Raw genomic sequence first — 14,267 nt, forward strand, 5'->3', positions numbered from 1 at the left:
ACTATCTGGGATACTAATGACGCAACAGAGGTGCGCCATTACTTTTTTGTTACTAATGGCATGATAATAGTGGCGCACCTGTAGTGCACCATTAATGACAAAACAGGTGCGCCACTAATTAGCCCTTTCCTAGTAGTGCATTGGCGGCCACGATTGGTTTCTCCGCTTCTAACCCGGCGGGCCAGCCACCGGCTATACTCATAATCCGTACCCAGGCTACGCAGCGGCCTCTGTTCATCTCTGTAAAGCGGCCAGGCTCGTGACCGCGACAGCGAGGGTCATCATAGGGCTCGTAGACCGCCGCGGGGCCATGGCAAACAGGAGGACCTCGGATGGAGACCACTTCTACGGTACGCACATTATCCCAATGTTTGTAGGATTTGTGCGCAGATTGAAGCTGACGTCGCGGCGGTACCTCGTCGACGACTGCCTCACAATCAGGTGTGTCGTCACTGTCATCGAGCCCCGCCTCAAATGCACCAGGGCCGCTCCGGGACCCGGCAGCCACTGCTCTGCTGCCGGACCTGCACGGCCACCTCGAGCGCATGCTCAGGGACGGCAAGAGCGCGGACGTAACGATCGACGTTGGCGGCAGGGCGTTCCGGGCGCACCGGTGCGTGCTCGCCGGTCTTCGACGCCGAGCTCTTCGGTCCCATGAAGCGCAAGGACGTGGAGCGCGTCGAGGTATACGACATGGACCCGGCAATCTTCGCACTACCAGAATAACGGCCACTGCCGATGGCCTTTTCTATGCCGACGGCCCCCGTCGGCATAGATCATGGTATGCCGACAGCCGAGAAGAGGCCGTAGGCATACTAAAGCAGTCGACAAACCTCCATATCTGCCGACCGGGGCCGTCGGCGTAGGAAGGCCGTCGACAATCCTCCATATATGCCGACGGGGGCCATCGGCGTAGGAAGGCCGTCGACATATCTTCCACTATGTCGATGGGGGCCGTCGGCATAGAGCCGTCGTCGGCACACAGGTGGGTCCGCCGACCCAGGTCCAGACGGGGGGTTGACGCCGTCATCACTATGCCGACGGCCCTGACGGAGGCCGTCGGCATAGCTTGTAAACCTTTTTTTATTCAGCAAAAAACACTTGGGCTCTCTATGCCGACGGGGATACCGTCAGTGTATATATTATATGTTTTTATTTCTCATTTTTTATTTTTATTAAACCTTAGATTTGATTAATTTAAATCTAATTTATATAAACTTAAACATACACAAATTATATATGGATTTGGGGCAGAATTTTCCATAGATTATGAATATCTAGTTTTTTTACTTTTGAGTATGTTAAAATGTAACATCATGTAATTTTGCATATAGGTCCTTACACTTGGTAAAAATCACAAGTAATTGATACTTCACTAGATTTGGACAACTTTTAAATGATTTTCTTATCATAATCTCGCACTGGGTCTTGATGCATGTGTGAATGTGTTGTGGCATGCGTAGACGCCCTTCTTGGGCTCCGGGGTGTGCCTCCCTCCACGGACAGCAGTGTCGCCGTCACTTGGAGGGGGGAATCGTGCGCGTCGGGTAGAACCGGAGGGAATCTAGTGTCTGGTTGGGTCCAGACCGTGTTCGGGGTTGTTCCTATGGGCAGATTTATCGCAACTAGATGAAAGAGTCCACTGGTAAAAGCCCGTCCGATGAAAGTCAAAGGCCTAGATCTCCTGGTTAATGGGGCTAAGGTTAGTCCAGCCGGTGGGGCTTCGGGGTGTAGCTATGCCATTGAAACACCGTATTGGGTCCAGATGCGTGTGTGAAATTCATGTGGCATGCGTAGACGCCCGTCTTGGGTCTCCACGGTGTTGCCCCCCCCTCCACGGACGGCAGTGCCGCCGTCACTTGGAGGAGGGAATCATGCGCGTCGGGTAGAACCAGAGGGAATCTAGTGCTTGGTTGGGTCCAGACCATGTTCGGGGATGTTCCTATGGGGTGACCTATCGCAACCAGTTGGAAGTGTCCACTAGTCAAACTCATCTGGTGAAAGTCAAAGGCCTAGATCTCCTGGTCAACGAGGCTTCGTGGTGGCCTTCCGGCTGTAGCAATGCCACTGAAACAACGCACTGGTCGTGATGGATGTGTGAAAGTGTTGTGACATGCGTAGACGCTATTCTTGGTCTCCGGGATGTGCCCCCTCCACGGACAGCAGTGCCGCCATCACTTGGAGGAGGGAATCATGCGCGTCGGTTTGAGCCGGACGAAATCTAATGGTGGGTTGGGTCCAGACCGTGTTTGGGATTGTTCCTATGGGCTGACCTATCGCAACCATGTGGAAGACTCCACTGGTCAAAGCCCGTCTAGGGACAGTCAAAGGGCTAGATCTCCCGGTCAACAGGGCTTCATGGTGTCCTTCCCGGTGTAGCTATGCCACCGAAACACCACACGGGTCCTGATGCATGTGTAGAAGTGATGTTACATGCGTAGACGCCCGTCTTGGGGCTCCGGGGTGTGGCCCTCCTCCACGGATGGCACTGCCGCCGTCACTTGGAGGGGGGATCGTGCGCGTCGGGTCGAGCTGGAGGGAATCTAGTGGTGGGTTGGGTCCGGACCGTGTTCGAGGATGTCCCTATGGGCTGGCCTATCGCAACCAGGTGGAAGAGTCCACTAGTCAAAGCCCGTCCGGCGATAGTCAAAGGGCTAGATCTCCTGGTCAATGAGGCTTCATGGTGGCCTTCCGGGTGTAGCTATGCCACCGAAACACCGCACGGGTCTTGATGCATGTGTGAAAGTGATGTGGCATGCGTAGACGCCCATCTTGTGGCTCCGGGGTGTGGCCCCCCTCCACGGACGGCACTGCCGCTGTGACTTGGAGGGGGAATCGTGCACGTCAGGTCGAGGCGGGGGGAATCTAGTGGTGGGTTGGGTCCAGACCGTGTACATGGATGTTCCTATGGGCTGACCTATCGCAACCAGGTGGAAGGGTCCATTGGTCAAAGCCCGTTCGGCGATAGTCAAAGGGCTAGATCTCCTAGTCAATGGGGCTTCGTGTTGGCCTTTCCGGGTGTAGTTATGCCACCGAAACATCGCATGGGTCCTGATGCATGTGCGATAGTTATGTGGCATGCGTAGATGCCCGTCTTGGGCTCCGGGGTGTGGCCCCCCTCCAACTAGTCAAGGGTTAGACCGACTGAGGGCCTTAGGGGCGGTAGAAATGCCACCGAACCATCGCACCGAGTCCTCATATATGTCTTAAGTTGTGGTGGCATGTCTGAAGAGTTAATACACGGTTCCGGGGTGTGGTGCCATGCATATCTGCAATTTCCGGCATTGAAACCCTACAGGTGCAGTAAATGTCTCAAATATTGCAGGCGGGCCCGAAAAATGCCATATCCAGGCACATGTCATGCAATGGCCCCCTTTGAGAGCACGAGCATTTCCTAGGTCAACAGAGCAATAGGCAACATACTCCCTTCACAAACCAGACGCGTTCTCTCTCGATAGCCAGATACTACCTCGGAGATGGTGCAGTTTACAAGCAGCCTCCGGTCAGGCTTCTACGAAATGCGCTCAAAAATTTACCACACCCTACAAGGGCCATATGACGACACCGTGCCAGGTCCCAAGGATTTCCGGCATCGTATGATTTTCTGTGGATTTTAACGGCTAGAACTGGCATGCCGCCGAGGTACATTTGCACCCCGGTGGTGGGGCATGCCTCTCCTTTGGTTGCACTAGGCCTGCACATACCACAATGACATCATACATGATTATACAAACCACTTCTTAACATCATTTAAGGTGTCCGCCGTGCACGTTGGCAATTTCCCGCATTGAAACCCTAAATATGCAATAAACTTCTCAAATATTGCAGGCGCACCCGAAAAATGCCATGTCATGGCACGTGTCATGCAATGCCCCCCTTTGAGAGCATGAGAAGTTTCGAGTACGACGGAACAACGTGAAGCGCACTTCCTTCACAATCTGGACACATTCTCTCTTGATAGCCCGATACTACCTCGGACATGGGCGGTTTAGAAGCGGCCTCCAGTCAGGCTTCTGCGAAACACACTCAAACTTTTACCACACCCTACAAGGGCCATATGACGACACCGTGCGAGGTCCCAAGGATTTCCAATATCGTATGATTTTCAGTGGATTTTAACGGCTATATCCGGCATGCCGCCGATGTACATTCGCCCTTCGGTGGTGGAGCCTGCCCCTCCTTTGGTTGCACTAGGCCTACACATACCCAAAAGACATCATATATGATTTGACAAACCACTTTGCATACAATTTCTCAAATGACTATAAGCAAAATGAGTTTATCATTTTTTTAATTCTAAAAAAAATCAAAGGAAAATAAAAATATATGAAATTTGGCAGGATGTCAGCTTATGATTCATAGAATGTGTGGAAAAAGTTAGAAAAGGTTTAGTAAAAATAAACCTAATAAATCTAGCAAAACAAATACGTAAAGAAGCACAAAAAAATGAAGCCTTCCTATTGGCTGGCCACCCAGTCACCTGGATCGATGGCGTGGATGGCTGGATGCGTGCACCACCCCACGTTCCACGCATGTCATCCTCTCCCCTCGATCTTATCTCTCTCACGCTCGTCTCTCTGCGCACGACGCGCTCTCTCTCTCTCATCTGCGCCCCCACCGGACGAAGCCATCGCTGCTCGCCCCTGCAGATCCGCCGCCGCCGCTCGCCCCTGTAGATCCGCCACCGCCTGGCCCCACTGCCATCGCGTCCCAATGGCCGCTCGCCCCCACCTGCCGCATGCCTCGACTGCCGAGGGAGCCGTAGTGCCCCACCGGCTCTTCGGCTCGGCCACTCGCCTCCACCGCCGAGGGAGCAATGGTACCCCACCGGCCGTTCGGCTCGACCGCTCGCCTCCACCGCCGAGGGAGCCGTCTTGCCCCACCGGCCGTTCGCCGAGCGAGCCGTGTGAGATCCGAGACCCTCCAAACCCGAGGCCAAGGTGTACGAGCGGCACGGTCGAGGGAGCCGTGCTGCCTCTCGTCGGAGTTCTACTCGCTGGATGCGTTGCTCGCCGGATGTAGGATGTGCTGCTCGCCGGAAACCTAGGACGTCGGAGCGGCAAGATGCGCTGCTCGTCGGAGCTGCACGCCGCCTAGCCTCTGGACGAACACGACCTGCGCGTCGCTGCCCTTGCTCGTCGTGCTCACCGGCTGTTGGGCAGCCATTTTCTTTCATACGTGTTTCAAGCTATGCCTACGGCTTGGCCGTCGGCACAGCTCTAACGCTATGCCGATGGCCTAACCGTCGACATAGCTACGCACCAGGCCAGCCCAACAGTTGACACGGAAAAAAAATTATATGAGACCAGGTCTCACGGTTAGCAGGCGAGACCCGTGCTGATGGATGACACGTGGCATTCACAAATCATAAAGCATCTAATCACTTCCCCCTGATTTTAAGTGGCATCTAACCGTCGGCATAGCCCCAAAAGCTATGCCGACGGCCTAACCGTCGGCGTACCGCCAGGCCACGGTCACCCAAAGGCTGCCACGTGTCAGCGTATAATTGGCACAACTTTAACGGCGGCGCCGTCAACGCCCGTCAGGTGGAAAATGTTGCCAACGGTGTGTGTATGCCGATGGTGGTACGGCCCCCGTCGGCTTAGCTCACTATGCCGACGGTTTTTGTGTGCCGACAGCCGCCCTGAGGTACGCCGACGTACGAGTTGCCAACGGGGCTATGCCGACAGGGACCGTTGGCGTACCCCTTTGCCGACGGCTTTTGGGCCTATGCCGACGGCCGTGGGCCGTCGGCAACGTAGCTAATTCTGGTAGTGTCGAGCTGCTACTGCGCTTCATCTACCCTGACACACTGTCGGGTGACAAGGAGGGCTACGGTGTCGCAGTGACGCAGCACCTGCTGGTCGCCGCGGATCGGTACGGGGTTGACAAGCTGAAGCAGGCGTGCGACTTGAAGCTGCGCAGAAGTTTGGACGTGAGGACCGTGGCCACCACGTTGGCACTGGTGGAGCAGCACCAGTGCCCGCTGCTCAGGGATGCGTGCGCGACGTTCATGTCATCATCGCGGAAAGTGCTTGCCGGTCGACGTCTTGGCGACCGACGGGTTCAGACATCTCACGGCGAGCATCCCAATTGAAAATGAGAAAATTCCTTATATGACACTGTTTTAAATGTTGTTTCCCTATTTGACACCGAAAACCTTTTTCTTCCCTATCTAACATCTGGTCTAAATTTTATGCCCTTTACGACATTTTTATCCATTTTAAGCCTTAACGGCACCTGAAAAGACCTATTTGCCCTCAATGTGATTTGTGATTAAAATTGTTATGTGGTAGTCTAGCTTCATCATGCGACTATGTTTGGATGTGGTTAATATTGTGTCAGTGCTTTTACATTTTTGTGTGTGAAAATAGTTAATGCCTGTACACAATTGATAGTAGTATACAACAAATCAGTAAGTTAATAGAGTTGATGTATTGAACAAAAGAAAATAAACAAGGCTGACACGATCATGTGGCCATCAACGGCCTCGTGTGTTTGTGTATAGTCTCCGTGATAATATCGCTAACTTGGTTAGCTAGCTAGCCAACTTAGAATCAATCAAGCGAGAGATCGGCTGCTTAGCTAGCTTTGTCCAGTACGTATAGCAGTACATGTCCAACTAGAATCGACCCATCTGTCTGCTTGCTTGTTTCTTGGTGTGTACGTGCACAAAATCGATTGTGTACAGAGTAACAAAAACTCGAGCTAGCCTCGTACGCTTGTACGCCGGAAAGCACTTGGCTACAACACGGTCAAGGCAGGGACCGAGGCACAAAACGAGTTGGCCGGATGCACATATACGCATAAAAATTTGATCACATATGACATGAGGGGTAAATAGGTCTTTTCATGTGTCATTTAACACCACTAAGGCTTAAAATGGACTATAGTGTTATGAAGGGTATAAAATTTAGACTCGGTGTTAAATAAAGGAAAAAAATTCAGTGTCAAATAAGGCAACAAATTTAGAAACGGTGTTAAATAAGGAATTCTCTCATTGAAAATCTGACTGAGAGCCTAGGGAAGGCCTCACTCACGCATTGACAGGAGTCAAGACAAGGACACAAGGCAGACGTACCAAGGAAATATACGTGTGTAAGGTTTCAAAAAATCTGTTTACGCATGGCTCAGTGGATCTTTGGCCGCTGAATCGATATACTTTTTGTTCTTCATGTCTTTGATGGATACTCCCTTCGATTTTTAATTTCACATATTACTTTTATCTTTCATTAAACTTAAATAATCTGTGACCAAATAAATGTAATTTGAAAAATATTTTCATCCAAATGATAACGCCCACACGTGTGGCATGTTTGCACATCGCCCACATGCCTTAATCCACATTGATTCTGTTTGCACGAATCCTAAAGAAATCTGTTAGAATCTGAGTGCCACGTGGGCATCATCGTGTGTATGGGCGTTGAAAAGTTCGCCCACACGTCCCGCAGCACGCGGTTTGTCAACTGCGCTCTGTGGGCAAACTAGTTTCTCCCAACACAACCACCACCTAGTCCACGCGCGCGTGGGCGAACTGTTTTTCACCCACAGGACACTCGTACGTTGTTGGATGGCAACTGCAGTTGCGCGTACGTGGCAACTAGGTAAACATATATGATAACTGATGTCTACTACACAACCTTCTTCTTGTAGATGTTGTTGGCCCCCAAGTGCAGAGGTTTGTAGGACAGTAGCAAATTTTCTTCAAGTGGATGACCTAAGGTTTATCAATCTGTGGGAGGCGTAGGATGAAGATGGTCTCTCTCGAGCAACTCTGCAACCAAATAACAAAGAGTCTCTTGTGTCTCCAACATACTCAATACAATGGTAAATTATATAGGTGCACTAGTTCGGCGAAGAGATGGTGATACAAGTGCAATATGGATGGTAGATATAGGTTTTTGTAATCTGAAATATAAAAACAGCAAGGTAACTAATGATAAAAGTGAGCGTAGACGATATTGCAATGCTAGAAAACAAGGCCTAGGGTTCATACTTTCACTAGTGCAAGTTCTCTCAACAATAATAACATAATTGGATCATATAACTATCCTTCAACATGCAACAAAGAGTCACTCCAAAGTCACTAATAGCGGAGAGCAAACGAAGAGATTATGGTAGGGTACGAAACCACCTCAAAGTTATTCTTTCCAATCAATCTATTGAGTTATTTCTATAAGTGTCACAAACAGCCCTAGAGTTCGTACTAGAATAACACCTTAAGACACAAATCAACCAAATCCCTAATGTCACCTAGATATTCCAATGTCACATCAAGTATCCATGGGTATGATTATACGATATGCATCACACAATCTTAGATTCATCTATTCAATCCAACAAGTGCCCCAAAGTTTCTACAGGAGAATCAAGACGAAAACATGTGCCAACCCCTATGCATAGGTTTATGGGAGGAACCCGCAAGTTGATCACCAAAATATACATCAGGTGAATCACGTGATATCCCATTGTCACCACAGATACGCACGACAAGACATACATCAAGTGTTCTCAAATCATTAAATACTCAATCCGATAAGATTACTTCAAGGAAAAACTTAATCCATTACAAGAAAGTAGAGGGGAGAAGAAACATAAGATCCAACTATAATAGCAAAGCTCTCGGTACATCAAGATCGTGCCAAATCATGAACACGAAAGAGAGAGATCAAATACATAGCTACTGATACATACCCTCAGCCCCGAGGGTGAACTACTCCCTCCTCATCATGGAGAGCGCCGGGATGATGAAGATGGCCACCGGTGAGGGTTCCCCCCTCCGGCAGGGTGCCGGAACAGGGTCCCGATTGACTTTTGGTGGCTACAGAGGCTTGCGGCGGTGGAACTCCCGATCTATTCTGTTCCCCGATCGTTTTAGGGTATATGGGTATATATAGGAGGAAGAAGTACGTCAGGCGAGCCACGAGGGGCCCACGAGGGTGGAGGGCGCGCCCTAGGGGGGTGGGCGCGCCCCCTACCTCATGGCTCCCTCGTTTCTTTCCTGACGTGCACTCCAAGTCTATCGGGTAGCTTTCCTTCCAAAAATAACTTCTTCAGAAGGTTTCGTTCCGTTTCGACTCCGTTTGATATTCCTTTTCTTCGAAACACTGAAAAAAGGGAAAAACAAGAACTGGCACTGGGCTCTGGGTTAATAGGTTAGTTCCAAAAATAATATAAAAGTGCATAGTAAAGCCCATAAACATCCAAAACACATAATATAATAGCATGGAACAATCAAAAATTATAGATATGTTGGAGACGTATCAGCATCCCCAAGCTTAATTCCTGCTCGTCCTCGAGTAGGTAAATGATAAAAATATAATTTTTGATGTGGAATGCTACCTAACATAATTCTCAATGTAATTTTATTTATTGTGGCAAGAATATTCAGATCCATAAGATTTGAGACAAAAGTTTAATATTGACATGAAAACAATAATACTTCAACCATACTAACAAACCAATTATGTGTTCTCAAAATATCATGGCCAAAGTAAGCTATCCCTACAAAATCATATAGTCTGGCTATGCTCTATCTTCACCACACAAAGTATTTAAATCATGCACAACCCCGATGACAAGCCAAGCAATTGTTTCATACTTTTGATGTTCTCAAACTTTTTCAATCTTCACGCAATACATGAGCGTGAGCCATGGATATAGCACTATAGGTGGAATAGAATGGTGGTTGTGGAGAAGACAAAAAGGGAGAAGATAGTCTCACATCGACTAGGCGTATCAATGGGCTATGGAGATGCCCATCAATAGATATCAATGTGAGTGAGTAGGGATTGCCATGCAACGGATGCACTAGAGCTATAAGTGTATAAAAGCTCGACAAAGGAAACTAAGTGGGTGTGCATCCAACTCGCTTGCTCACGAAGACCTAAGGCATTTTGAGGAAGCCCATTATTGGAATATACAAGCCAGGTTCTATAATGAAAAATCCCACTAGCATATGAAAGTGACAACATAGGAGACTTTCTATCATGAAGATCATGATGCTACTTTGAAGCACAAGTGCGGTAAAAGGATAGTAGCATTGTCTCTTCTCTCTTTTTCTCTCATTTTTTATACATTTTTTATTTGGGCCTTTCTCTCTTTTTTATGGCCTCTTTTTTCGTCTTGAGTCTCATCCCGACTTGTGGGGAATCATAGTCTCCATCATACTTTCCTCACCGGGACAATGCTCTAAAAGTGATGATCATCACACTTTTATTTACTTACAACTCAACAATTACAACTCAAAACTTAGAACAAAATATGACTCTATATGAATGCCTCCGGCGGTGTACCAGGGCGTGTAATGACTCATGAGTGATATGTATGAAAGAATTATGAATGGTGGCTTTGCCACAAATACGATGTAAACTACATGGTCATGCAAAGCAATATGAAAATGATGAAGCGTGTCATAGCGAACGGAACGGTGGTAAGTTGCATGGCAATATATCTCGGAATGGATATGGAAATGACATAATAGGTAGGTATGATGGCTGTTTTGAGGAAGGTATATGGTGAGTGTATGATACCGGCGAAAGGTGCGCGGTATTAGAGAAGCTAGCAATGGTGGAAGGATGAGAATGCGTATAATCCATGGACTCAACATTAGTCATAACGAACTCATATACTTATTGCAAAAATCTACAAGTTATCAAAGCAAAGTATTACGCTCATGCTCCTAGGGGGATAGATTGGTAGGAAAAGACCATCGCTCGTCCCCGACCGCCACTCATAAGGAAGACAATCAATAAATAAATCATGCTCCGACTTCATCACATAACGGTTCACCATACGTGCATGCTACGGGAATCATAAACTTTAACACAAGTATTTCTCAAATTCACAACTACTCAACTAGCATGACTCTAACATCACCATCTTCATATCTCAAAACAATTATCAAGCATCAAACTGCTCTTAGTATTCAACACACTCAAAAGAAAGTTTTACAAATCTTGAATACCAAGCATATTAAGATTATTAAAGCAAATTATCATGCTATTTAAGACTCTCAAATAATCTAAGTGGAGCATGAGAGATCAATAGTTTCTATAAAACAAATCCACCACCGTGCTCTAAAAGATATAAGTGAAGCACTAGAGCAAAACTATATAACTCAAAAGATATAAGTGAAGATCAATGAGTAGTCGGATAATTATGCAACTATGTGAAGACTCTCCCATTTAATAATTTCATATCTTGGTACATTATTCAAATAGCAAGCAAAGCTAAAGAAAATAAAATGACGCTCCAAGCAAAACACATATCATGTGGTGAATAAAAATATAACTCCAAGTAAAGTTACCGATGAATGAAGACGAAAGATGGGATGCCTTTCGGGATATCCCCAAGCTTAGGCTCTTGGTTATCCTTGAATATTACCTTGGGGTGCCTTGGTCATCCCGAAGCTTAGGCTCTTGCAACTCCTTATTCCATAGTCCATCGAATCTTTACCCAAAACTTGAAAATTTCACAACACAAAACTTAACAGAAGACTCGTGAGCTCCGTAAGTTGCATGCCAAATATTATTGCTCTAATATTTGGTCAAAATTAGCCTCGAAAAATGTATTAGACCCTATATCTATGGAAGGAGGGAGTAGTGCACACTATGGTCGGTCATACAGTCCCGTGATTTTAGTGGGCCGACTCACTAGGTCTTTTATCTTACATGTCTTCTTTTTCTAATGATTTTGTCTTCTATTTCTATTTTCTTTTCCATATTTCTTTATCTCAATATCATTTTCCATATTTATTTTTATTTATTACTTTCTTTTCTTTATTATACTTTCTTTGCTCAAATGCATGAATACTTTTACTATACAATTTACTTTTCTACTATTTCATAATTTGTATTCTTCTCTGTTCATAAATACATGTTTTTGAAAACACATGAAGTTTTGCTTTAATATGCGCGGACATGTATTTCTATGGACAGGGGCACTATATTTAGGAACATGCATAATATTTAATGATGCATCAGCATTTATTTTGAAATATATTAATAGTTTTCTTTCTAAAGCATGAATATTGTTTTGAGTCTTACTATCGCTTTTTTCATCACATATAGGAATAACATTAGACAACATATGAATTTGTTTTATACTACACAAAAAATTATCAGATATACCAGAAACGTTTTTTATAACAATCTTTTGGATACTCTTAAAATAATTTTTAGAAAATAAATATATTTTCTAATAGAACAATATACCTGATTAAATGAGCCATGCCAAATATTATCCATCTAAGGAACCTTCAGGCGGAGCTGCCCTAATTTATATATAAAGCAGCAAAATATGAGATATCGATCCAATTTGCTCCGTTCCATCTTTGATTGGTATCTTTGTGCCTCTTTTGTGCCCCATTTAGTTTGCAACCATTATGGGCGTTATTATATGATTTTGGCTTGGGTAGTTACGTATGCCATTAAAGTTTGGACGGCTTTGTTCCTCTTTTGGGGAAAATATTAGTTAAAATCTACTGTGTACTTGTAATATGCAACGATATTCTTGTATTCTTTTTACTTGTATACACCATGTTTTCCAAACTACTGTTTCCCTTATTGCACTCCGAAAATGTGCAACATGTGTTCTTGTAGTGTACAACTGGTTTCAAGCTCAAAGAGTTATGATCAACCACTTCTTAAAGTAAATAGTCTTTCAGAGAATTTTGTACCAACTGGTGGCTGTACTGACGATTTTCATCATGTCGAACTGATCCTCCTCGATTTTTTTTATCGAAACGGGGCGTGTAATATATCGTTGGAAAGCACTTGACATCTAGATTACAATAATGTAGAACTTTTTTGCAAAATCATCATGGTTTAGGAGCAGTTTTGAAAGAGCCATTTTTTTCAAAACGGTTTTGAAGAAAACGTTTTTTTTTCAAAACTGCTCTTAAACCATGATGATTTTGTAAAAAAGTTCTATATCATTGTAATCTAGATGTCAAGAGCTTTCCAATGATATATTACATGCCTTGTTCTGACGAAAACAAATCGAGGAGGAACAGTTCGACGCCTCGGTTTTCATCAGTACATCCGCCTAAACCGTCAGTTCAAGTAGCGAATATTCGTAACCCTGGGTGAATAATAGTTATTCTTTAGACCCTCTCTATTTTGACATCAATGCACCATAATTTTACGTTCCGTAAGTTATGTCTTATTTCCGACGTAAAAAGAGACCATAAGAAAATATATAATCGTCGTAAAAAAATTATGTTACGTAAAATTACAAACATAAAACATAGTGTAAAATACACATAAACTGCAAATTTTCTTATCTTATGATCTATATTTTTATTTTTTATGCAAAATTTTACGTAATGAATCAATAGGAATGTAACTATTTCAATTCCAAACGTAATTTAATTATGAAATGATCGTAAGATTACCTCGGGTGAAGAATAACTTATTCTGCACTCTGGGTGATGAATAGTATCACTATATGGAAAATCCATCCTACCACCCAGTGGTAGTTACCCCACATACATCTTAGAGATCTATTCCTCTATGATGTGCTTTTAGTCAAATATCATTAGTAACAAGTTGGAATGCTAGACTATATGCATATGTAAATGTCATGGTATGCCAATTTGGTGTTGTAATGATATCTCACTATCTTCATATCAAAACACATCTTAGCAACAACTCACACACTAAGAGCATCTCCAATAGCCGCGCTATATAAACGCCGCACTGAAAAATTAGTATTTTTTGCGCGCGCTACCGCTCCAAGCGCTCCAGCGGAGGCGCAAAAACCGCGCGCGCGACATATCTAGTTCAGCGCGTCGGCCGAAACGCCATCACGTGTTGCTTATTTGCTGTGCCCGCTCCCGCGCCGTCGCGGCTTCCCCCGTCTTCCTCTAGTCACCGCCGCCCGTCGCGTGCGGCAGTCCTCCGACGAACAGTGCCCAGCCGCCTACTGCTGCTCGACGACCGCAAGGTATATATTGCTTCAACTTCAAAAAAATTACATGAATTTGGTGCATATTGTTTGTATTTTTTATAGTCTAGTTTAACATTGTAGATGAGTTGATCGTATGATTCTTCGGAATAAGAATTTGATATGGAAGAGGAGGAGGATCTTGCAATGATCCTAGCTATGCACATCAATAAAAAACCGAAGAACGGTGGTCCGGTTATGGGTCGACAGAAAATTTGGAGGGATAGAATCGATGCCCACAACAAATTGTTCAGGCATTATTTTGCGGAGAATCCCACATACCCTAAGTCGTACTTTCATCGCCGGTTTAGGATGAGCAC

The 14,267-nt window shown here is 45.5% G+C and overlaps 1 pseudogene; it reads left to right on the forward strand.

Moving 5' to 3' along the window:
* The first annotated feature begins 310 nt into the window (after positions 1-310).
* LOC123191907 (BTB/POZ and MATH domain-containing protein 2-like) lies at positions 311-6,097 on the forward strand (annotated as a pseudogene).
* The last annotated feature ends 8,170 nt before the right edge of the window (positions 6,098-14,267 follow it).

This window comes from Triticum aestivum, chromosome 2A (assembly GCF_018294505.1).
Source record: "Triticum aestivum cultivar Chinese Spring chromosome 2A, IWGSC CS RefSeq v2.1, whole genome shotgun sequence".
Taxonomy (NCBI): Eukaryota; Viridiplantae; Streptophyta; class Magnoliopsida; order Poales; family Poaceae; genus Triticum; species Triticum aestivum.